The following is a 10888-nucleotide window of genomic DNA, read 5'->3' as shown; positions in this document are numbered from 1 at the left end:
TATTTTATTTTATTTTTGAATTCTTCTCTCTCTCATCTCCTTCTAATTATTTATTTATCTACAAACACTTCTCTTCATCTCAAAATTCGAACCCTCTCTTCCTCTTGGTGTTCGAATTTCTCTTATTCTATTCTTTTTTTCTTCTACTCAGATAAAGGAATCTCTATACTGTGACATAGAGGATTCCTCTTCTTTTCTGTTTTCTTTTTTTTTTTCATATGAGCAGGAACAAGGATAAGAATATTCTTGTTGAAGCTGATCTTGAACCTGAAAGGACTCTGAAGAGGAAGCTAAGGGAATCTAAAGCACAACTCTCTGGAGAAAATTTGACAGAAATTTTTAAAAAAGAAGGAGACATGGCCGAAAATAATAACAATGCAAGGAAGATGCTTGGTGCCTTTACTGCACCAAATTCCAATTTACATGGAAGAAGCATCTCAATCCCTGCCATTGGAGCAAACAATTTTGAGCTAAAGCCTCAATTAGTTTCTCTGATGCAACAGAACTGCAAGTTTCATGGACTTTCATCCGAAGATCCTTTTCATTTCTTAACTGAATTCTTGCAGATCTGTGATACTGTTAAGACCAATGGGGTTGGCTCCGAGGTCTACAGGCTTATGCTTTTCCCGTTTGCTGTAAGAGACAAAGCTAGAATATGGTTGGACTCTCAACCTAAAGATAGCCTGAACTCCTGGGATAAGCTGGTCACGGCTTTCTTAGCCAAGTTCTTTCCTCCTCAAAAGCATAGCAAGCTTAGAGTGGATGTTCAAACCTTCAAACAAAAAGAAGGTGAATCCCTCTATGAAGCTTGGGAGAGATATAAGCAACTGACCAAAAAGTGTCCTTCTGACATGCTTTCAGAATGGACCATCCTGGATATATTCTATGATGGTCTGTCTGAGTTATCAAAGATGTCATTGGACCATTCTCCAGGTGGATCCATTCACCTAAAGAAAACACCTGCAGAAGCTCAAGAACTCATTGACATGGTTGCAAATAACCAGTTCATGTACACTTCTGAAGGGAATCCTGTGAGTAATGGGACGCCTCAGAGGAAGGGAGTTCTTCAAATTGATACTCTGAATGCCATATTGGCTCAGAATAAAATATTGACTCAGCAAGTCAATATGATTTCTCAGAGTCTGAATGGATTGCAAGCTGCATCCAACAGTACTGAAGAGGCATCTTCTGAAGAAGAAGCTTATGATCCTGAGAACCCTGCAATAGCAGAGGTGAATTACATGGGGGAAACCTATGGGAATACCTATAATCCCTCATAGAGAAATCATCCAAGTTTCTCATGGAAGGATCAACAAAAGCCTCAACAGGGCTTTAGTAATGGTGGAAGAAACAGGTTTAGCAATAGCAAGCCTTTTCCATCATCCACTCAGCAACAGACAGAGAATTCTGAGCAGAATCCATCTAGCTTAGCAAATATAGTCTCTTATCTATCTAAGGCCACTTTAAGTTTCATGAATGAAACAAGGTCCTCCATTAGAAATTTGGAGGCACAAGTTGGCCAACTGAGTAAAAGAGTCACTGAAACCCCTCCTAGTACTCTCCCAAGCAATACAGAAGAGAATCCAAAAAGAGAGTGCAAGTCCATTACCTTACTTGGTGTGGCCGAACCCAAAGAGGAGGAGGAGGACATGAATCCTAGTGAGGAAGACCTCCTGGGACGTTCACTGACCAATAAGGAGTTTCCCTCTGAGGAACCAAAGGAATCTGAGGCTCATCTAGAGACCATAGAGATTCCATTAAACCTCCTTTTACCATTCATAAGCTCTAATGACTATTCATCTTCTGAAGAAGATGAAGACATTGCTAAAGAGCAAGTTGCTCAATATTTAGGAGCAATCATGAAGCTGAATGCCAAATTATTTGGTAATGAGACTTGGGAGGATGAACCTCTATTGCTCATCAATGAACTAAATGCCTTGGTTCAGCAAACTCTACCTCAAAAGAAACAGGATCCTTGTAAATTCCTAATTCCCTGTAACATAGGCACCATGACCTTTGAGAAAGCTCTGTGTGACCTGGGGTCAGGAATAAACTTAATGCCACTCTCTGTAATGGAGAAACTTGGGATCTTTGAGGTGCAAGCTGCCAGAATCTCATTAGAGATGGCAGACAACTCAAGAAAACAGGCTTATGGACTAGTAGAGGACGTGCTAGTAAGGGTTGAAGGCCTTTACATTCCTACTGATTTCATAATCCTAGATACTGGGAAGGAAGAGGATGAATCCATCATCCTTGGAAGACCCTTCCTAGCCACAACAAGAGCTGTGATTGATGTGGACAGAGGAGAATTGTTCCTTCAACTGAATGAGGACAACCTTGTGTTTAAGACTCAAGGATCTCCTTCTGTAACCATGGAGAGTAAGCATGAAAAGCTTCTTCCACTGCAGAGTCAACTAAAGCCCCCACAGTCAAACTCTAAGTTTGGTGTGGGGAGGCCACAACCAAACTCTAAGTTTGGTGTTGAACCCCCACATTCAAACTTTAAGTTTGGTGTTGGGAGGTCCCAACAATGCTTTGAATATCTGTGAGGCTCCATGAGAGCTCACTGTCAAGCTATTGACATTAAAGAAGTGCTTGTTGGGAGGAAACCCAATGTTATCTAATTATATCTATTTATTTTCCATTGTTATTTTTTGTTCTTTTTAGGTTGATGATAATGTGGAGTCACAAAAACTACTGAAAAATCAAAAACAGAATGAAAAATAGCTTTAAAAATAGCTCACCCTAGAGGAAGAACTTAATGGCATTTAAACGCCAGTAAGAAGCATCAAACTGGCGTGTAACGCCAGAAACAAGCATCAGACTGGCGTTTAACGCCAGAACAGAGCATGGAAGTGGCGTTAAACTCCAGAAACAGGCTACATTTGGGCGTTTAACGCCAAAAACAAGCAGCAAGCTGGCGTTTAATGCCAGACATGCATGCTAAGGGCATTTTACACGCCTAATTAGAGTAGGGATGTTAAGTCCTTAACCCCACTGGATCTGTGGACCCCACAGAATCCCCTCAGGATTTGTGGACCCCACAGGATCCTCACCTTTTCTTCTCTCCTCTTCACACTTCTTCATAACTCTCTTCCACAAATACCCCTCACCAATCACCTCAATCACTCTTCTCCATCACCTCTTCACCACTCACATCCATCCTCTCTTCCTCAAAAACCCCACCTACCTCCAAAATTCAAACTCTTTTCCCCCCCAAACCCAACCCTAATGGCCGAACCCTAAACCTTCCCCCACTCCTATATAAACCTCATTCCTTCTTTATTTTCACACAACACAACCCTCTCTTCTTCCCCTTCACCGAATACACACCTCTCTTCCTCTCCTCCATTTTTCTTCTTCTTCTCCTTCTTTCTTTTTTCTTTTGCTCGGGGACGAGCAAACATTTTAAGTTTGGTGTGGTAAAAGCATTGCTTTTTGTTTTTCCATAACCATTAATGGCACTTAAGGCCAGAGAAACCTCAAGAAAGAGGAAAGGGAAGGTAATTGCTTCCACATCTAAGTCATAGGAGATGGAGAGATTCATCTCAAAGGTCCATCAAGACCACTTATATGAAATTGTGGCCAAGAAGAAAGTGATCCCTGAGGTTCCTTTCAAGCACAAAAAGAGCGAATATCTGGAGATCCGACAAGAGTTTAGAAGAAGAGGATGGGAAGTTCTCTCTAATCCTATTCAACAAGTCGAGATCTTAATGGTTCAAGAGTTCTATGCAAACGCATAGATCACTAGGAACCATGATCAAAGTGTGAACCCGAATCCAAAGAATTGGTTTACAATGTGTTCATACCCTGGGTCGAGCTATCCGACCTGGGATGATTGGAGACAAAGCGACCGACCTCTTCAGGTCAAACTATCCGACCTCTTTACAAAAGAGGTCGGCCAAATCGACAGGAAGGCCCAAGAAGGCCCAAACAAAGGAACACAGCCCAATCCAAAGGCAGCCCAAGCCTACAGAAAGAAGGGCGGTTTCATTGAAGATAAGCTGACCTCACCCAAAGATAAGATAAGATAGGATAAGATAACTAACTTATTGGTGCATGAAATTGTGATCATCAATGGCGCCATCATCATGGTATGCACAATTGTAATCCCAACTCTTTATCACAACTCCGCACAACTAACCAGCAAGTGCACTGGGTCGTCCAAGTAATAAACCTTACGTGAGTAAGGGTCGATCCCACGGAGATTGTCGGCTTGAAGCAAGTTATGGTCACCTTGTAAATCTCAGTCAGGCGGATTCAGATGGTGATGGAGAATTGATAATTAAAAGATGAATAAAACATAAAATAAAGATAGAGATACTTATATAATTCATCAGTTGGAATTTCAGATAAGCGTATGAAGATGCTTTGTTCCTACTGAACCTCTGCTTTCCTATTGCCTTCTTCCAATCATTCATACTCCTTTCCATGGCAAGCTTTATGTTGGGCATCACCGTTGTCAATGGCTACTTCCCGTCCTCTCAGTGAAAACGTTCCAAATGCGCTGTCACTGCACGGCTAATCATCTGTCGGTTCTCGATCATGTCGGAATAGGATCCATTGATCCTTTTGCGTCTGTCATACGCCCCACAATCGCGAGTTTGAAGCTCGTCACAGTCATCCCTTCCCAGATCCTACTCAGAATACCACAAATAAGGTATAGACGTTCCGTATCTCAGGAATGGCTGCCAATAATTCTAGCCTATACCACCAAGGTTCCAATCTTAGATTAGAAACCCAAGAGATACGCATTCAAGCCATTGCTAGTAGAACAGAGGTGGTTGTCAGGCACATGTTCATAGGTGAGAATGATGATGAGTATCACGGATCATCACATCCATCAAGTTGAAGAACGAATGAATATCTTGGAGAAGAAATAGACTTGAGTTGAATAGAAAAACAATAGTACTTTGTATTAATTCTTGAAGAAGAGCAGAGCTCCACACCTTAATCTATGGTGTGTAGAAACTCCACCGTTGAAAATACGTAAGAACAAGGTCTAGGCATGGCCGTGAGGCCAGCCCCCAAACGTGAAAAGGTCTATCCAAGTATGAGTAAAAAGATCGATAGTATGAAAATACAATGGCAAATGGTCCTATTTATAGAAAACTAGTAGCCTAGGGCTTACAGAAATCAATAATTAATGCAGAAATCTTCTTCCGGGCCCACTTGGTGTGTGCTTGGGCTGAGCATTGAAGCTTCTATGTGTAGAGACTTTTCTAGGAGTTAAACGCCAGCTTTTGTGCTAGTGTGGGCTTTTAACTCCAGCTTTTGTGCCAGTTTTGGAGTTAAACGCCAAAATTCTTGAGCTGACTTGGAACACCTGTTTGGGCCATCAAATCTCGAGCAAAGTATGGAGTATTATACATTGCTGGAAAGCCCAGGATGTCTACTTTTCAACGCAATTGAGAGCGCGCCAATTGGGCTTCTGTAGCTCCAGAAAATCCACTTTGAGTCCAGAATCACCCTTCTTCCACGAAAGCAGTGGCAGAGCAGGCGTCGCAAAAAAGAATTATGAACTCTAGGCAACAAACAGAAAGCGAGAGAGTAAAGGGAGAAGTTACGAAGAAGAATGAAGAAGAGAAACTGTTTCTGATGGCAAAATTTAAACCAAAGGAAATGGGGCATTTGAAGTCAATTAATGAGGGCATTAAACCCTCGCACGTTCCCAAAGCGCTGATATAAAAGCGCGTGCTTTTAAAGGAAAACGTTCCACATTCAAAAAATGCTATACAAAGAAAGGAATCGACAAAATGCTTGAGTTCGGCTTCACTAGAAGGACAGAAGTCAAAGACTTGACCTCAACAAAAAGACCGAGCTCAAGCAGGGGCACTGTTCATACCCTGGGTCGAGCTATCCGACCTGGGATGATTGGAGACAAAGCGACCGACCTCTTCAGGTCAGACTATCCGACCTCTTTACAAAAGAGGTCGGCCAAATCGACAAGAAGGCCCAAGAAGGCCCAAACAAAGGAACACAGCCCAATCCAAAGGCAGCCCAAGCCTACAGAAAGAAGGGCGGTTCCGTTGAAGATAAGCTGACCTCACCCAAAGATAAGATAAGATAGGGTAAGATAACTAACTTATCTTATCTAGAAAGGTCACTCTACAACCATTATAAATACACTGGAGCACCCAGGTATAACTCATACTCTGATTCTACAATAAACCTGCTTAATACCCGTGCTAACTTAAGCATCAGAGTCTCTTGCAGGTACCCTCTACCCTCCGGTGACCAAGGATCAGATGTGAAGCCAGTCCAACAAGTCAGACATAACAGCTCCGGCCGCCACCAGCTAGCCGGACACGTCATCTCCGACCAGTACAGAAGATCTCATCCGAGATCGGCCTACAGTTTTAGGTAACCCTCGAAACACAATGGTTCGGGGGAATTACTTAGATTTCAGTCCAGAAAATGTAAGGTTGGTGTTCAACTTGCCAATGATGCAAGAAAACGCACGCCCCTACACTAGAAGGGTCAACTTTGATCAAAGGTTGGACTAAGTCCTCATGGACATATGCGAAGAAGGAGCTCAATGGAAAGTTGACTCAAGAGGCAAGCCGGTTCAATTGAGAAGACCGGACCTTAAGCCTGTAGCTAGAGGATGGTTGGAGTTTATTCAACGCTCAATTATTCCTACTAGTAACCGGTCTGAAGTTACTGTAGACCGGACCATCATGATCCATAGTATCATGATTGGGGAGGAAGTTGAAGTTCATGAGATTATACCTCAAGAACTCTACAAGGTGGCTGACAAGTCCTCCACTTTGGTAAGGTTAGCCTTTCCTCACCTCATTTGCCACCTCTGCAATTTAGCTGGAATTGACATAGAGGGAGACATCCTCATTGAAGAGGACAAGCCCATCACTAAGAAAAGGATAGAGCAAACGAGAGATCATGGACCTCAACAAGAGCATGAGGAAATTCCTCACCATGAAATCCCTGAGATGCCTCAGGGGATGCACTTTCCTCCATAAAACTATTGGGAGCAAATCAACACCTCCCTAGAAGAATTAAGTTCCAACATGGGATAACTAAGGATGGAGCACCAAGAGCACTCCATCATCCTCCATGAGATTAGAGAAGATCAAAGAGCTATGAGGGAGGAGCAACAAAGACAAGGAAGAGACATAGAGGAGCTCAAGAGCACCATTGGTTCTTCAAGAAGAGGAAGACGCCACCCTCACTAAGGTGGACCCGTTCCTTAATCTCCTTGTTCTTATTTTCCTGTTTTTTGCTTACTATGCTTTATGTTTATGCTTGTGTCTTATTACATGATCATTAGTATTTAAGTGTCTATGTCTTAAAGCTATTAATGTCCTATGAATCCATCACCTCTCTTAAATGAAAAATGTTTTAATTACAAAAGAACAAGAAGTACATGGTTTTGAATTCATCCTTGAAATTAGTTTAATTATTTTGATGTGGTGACAATACTTTTTATTTTTTAAATGAATGCTTGAATAGTGCATATGTCTTTTGATATTGTGGTTTATGAATGTTAAATATGTTGGCTCTTGAAAGAATGATGAAAAAGGAGAAATGTTATTTGATGATCAGAAAAATCATAAAAATTGATTCTTGAAGCAAGAAAAAGCAGTGAATACAAAAACTTGCGAAAAAAAAGAGAGAAAAGAAAAAATGGGAAAAAAAAAAGAAAGAAAAAGAAAAAGCAAGAAGAAAAAGCCAAAAGCTTTTAAAACCAAAAGGCAAGAGAAAAAAGCCAATAGCCCTTAAAATCAAAAGGCAAGGGTAATAAAAAGGATCCAAGGCTTTGAGCATCAGTGGACAGGAGGGCCTAAAGGAATAAAATCCTGGCCTAAGCGGCTAAACCAAGTTGTCCCTAACCATGTGCTTGTGGTGTGAAGGTGTCGAGTGAAATCTTGAGACTAAGCGGTTAAAATCGAGGTCCAAAGCAAAAAGAAGAGTGTGCTTAAGAACCCTAGACACCTCTAATTGGGGACTCTAGCAAAGCTGAATCACAATCTGAAAAGGTTCACCCAGTTATGTGTCAGTGGAATTTATGTATCCGGTGGTAATACTGGAAAACAAAGTGCTTAGGGCCACGGCGAAGACTCATAAAGTAGCTGTGTTCAAGAATCAACATACTGAACTAGGAGAATCAATAACACTATCTAAATTCTAAGTTCCTATAGATGCCAATCATTTTGAACTTCAAGGGATAAAGTGAGATGCCAAAACTATTCAAGAGGAAAAAAGTTACTAGTCCCGCTCATCTGATTGGAGCTAAGTTTCATTGATATTTTGGAATTTATAGTATATTCTCTTCTTTTTATCCTATTTGATTTTCAGTTGCTTGGGTACAAGCAACAATTTAAGTTTGGTGTTGAGATGAGCGGATAATTTATACGCTTTTTGGCATTGTTTTTACATAGTTTTTAGTATGATTTGATTAGTTTTTAATATATTTTTATTAGTTTTTAAATAAAAATCACATTTCTGGACTTTACTATGAGTTTGTGTGTTTTTCTGTGATTTCAGGTAATTTCTGGCTAAAATTGAGGGACTCGAGCAAAAATCAGATTCAGAGGTTGAAGAAGGACTGCAGATGCTGTTGGATTCTGACCTCCCTGCACTCAAAGTAGATTTTCTGGATCTACAGAAGTCCAATTGGCGCAATCTCAATTCAGTTGGAAAGTACAGATCTTGGGCTTTCTAGAAATATATAATAGTCTATAGTTTGCCCTAAATTTGATGGCCCAAACTGGCGTTAAATGCTAGCCAAAAACTTTCTGGCGTAAAACGCCAGAACTGGCATACTTTATACAATATGAAGTGTTTGGGCTGAGCTTTCAAGCTCCCACATGTATATGCCTCATATTGGAGTTAAACGCCACCCTGGGTGCCAAAATGGGCGTTTACCGCCGAAAAGTATGCCAGTTCTGGCGTTTTACGCCAGAAAGTTTTTGGCTAGCTTTTAACGCCAGTTTGCGCCATCAAATCTCAGTCAAAATATGGACTATTATATATTGCTAGAAAGCCCAAGATGTCTACTTTCCAACTGAATTAAGATTGCGCCAATTGGACTTCTGTAGCTCCAGAAAATTGATTTTGAGTGCAGGAGGGTCAGAATCCAACAGCATCTGCAGTCCTTTCTCAGCCTCTGAATTAGATTTTTGCTCAGGTCCCTCAATTTCAACCAGAAAATACCTGAAATTACAGAAAACACACAAACTCATAGTAAATCCCAGAAATGTGATTTTTGAATAAAAACTAATAAAAATATAATAAAAAGTAACTAAAATATAGTAAAAACTACCTAAAAATAATTCCAAAAATGGTATAAATTATCCGCTCATCACAACACCAAACTTAAATTGTTGCATGTCCCCAAGCAACTAAAAACAAAATAGGATAAAAAGAAGAGAATATACAATAAATTCCAAAAACATCAATGAAGATTAGCTTCAATTATATGAGCGGGACTAGTAGCTTTTTGCTTCTGAACAGTTTTGGCATCTCACTTTATCCTTTGAAGTTCAGAATGATTGGCATCCATAGGAACTCAGAATTCAGATAGTGTTATTGATTCTCCTAGTTCATTATGTTGATTCTTGAACACAGCTACTTTATGAATCTTGGCCGTGACCCTAAGCATTTTGTTTTCCAGTATTACTACCAGATACATAAATGCCACCGACACATAACTGGGTGAACCTTTTTAGATTGTGACTCAGCTTTGCTAGATTTCCCAGTTAGAGGTGCCTAGAGCTCTTAAGCACACTCTTTTTGATTTGGACCACAACTTTAATCGCTCAGTCTCAAGCTTTTCACTTGACACCTTCACGCCACAAGCACATGGTTAGGGACAACTTGGTTTAGCCACTTAAGCCAGGATTTTATTCCTTTGGGCCCTCCTATCCATTAATGCTCAAAGCCTTAGATCCTTTTTGCCCTTGCCTTTTGGTTTAAAGGGTTATTGGCTTTTTCTGCTTGCTTTTTCTTTTTCTTTTTTTCTTTTTTTTCTCTTTTTTTTTATTTTTTTCACCATTTTTTTCCGCAAGCTTTTGTTTTTCATTGCTTTTTCTTGCTTCAAGAATCAATTTTATGATTTTTTAGATTATCAATAACATTTCTCTTTTTTTCATTATTCTTTCAAGAGCCAACAATTTTAACATTCATAAACTTCACTATAAAAAATATGCACTGTTCAAGCATTCATTCAGAAAACAAAAAGTATTGCCACCACATCAAAATAATTAAACTATTTTCAAGATAGAATTTGAAATTCATGTGCTTCTGTTTCTTTTTCAGAAAACATTTTTCATTTAAGAAAGGTGAAAGATTCATGGAACATTCATAGCTTTAAGACATAGACACTAAACACTAATGATCATGTAATGAAGACACAAACATGGACAAAACATAAAGCATATAAATCGAAAAAAACAGAAAAATAAGAACAAGGAAATTAAAGAACGGGTCCACCTTAGTGATGGCGGCTAGTTCTTCCTCTTGAAGATCTTATGGAGTGATTTAGCTCCTCAATATCTCTTCCTTGCCTTTGTTGCTCTTCCCTCATGGCTCTTGTTGAGGTCCATGAGTCGGCTCTCTTGTTTGCTCCATCCTCTTTCTAGTGATGGGCTTTTGAGATGAATCTCTCCATCTCCCATGACTCGGAGTTGGAAGCAACTACCTTCCCTTTCCTCTTCCTATAGCTTTCTCCGGCCTTAGGTGTCATTAATGGTTATGGAAAAACAAAAAGCAAAGCTTTTTCCACACCAAACTTAGAACATTTGCTCATCCTCGAGCAAAAAAAGATAGAAGGGAGTAGACGAAGAATGATGCAATTAATTTTGAAAACTTATTACTTTATGCAAGAAAAATTAAAAAGAGTTGAAAAAAATTTGAAAAGATATGTAAG

General features: G+C 40.0%; 1 non-coding gene across 1 annotated transcript; it reads right to left on the bottom strand.

Moving 5' to 3' along the window:
• Positions 1-749: 749 nt before the first annotated feature.
• On the bottom strand, positions 750-857 carry LOC148573915 (small nucleolar RNA R71). Its single transcript, XR_015905903.1, has one exon. It is a non-coding gene; the product is annotated as a small nucleolar RNA R71 (small nucleolar RNA).
• Between the last annotated feature and the right edge of the window lie 10031 nt (positions 858-10888).

This window comes from Arachis ipaensis, chromosome B2, assembly GCF_059453495.1.
Source record: "Arachis ipaensis isolate K30076 ecotype BB chromosome B2, ASM5945349v1, whole genome shotgun sequence".
NCBI classification, from domain to species: Eukaryota; Viridiplantae; Streptophyta; class Magnoliopsida; order Fabales; family Fabaceae; genus Arachis; species Arachis ipaensis.
This window is presented reverse-complemented; position numbering and strand designations above follow the sequence as displayed.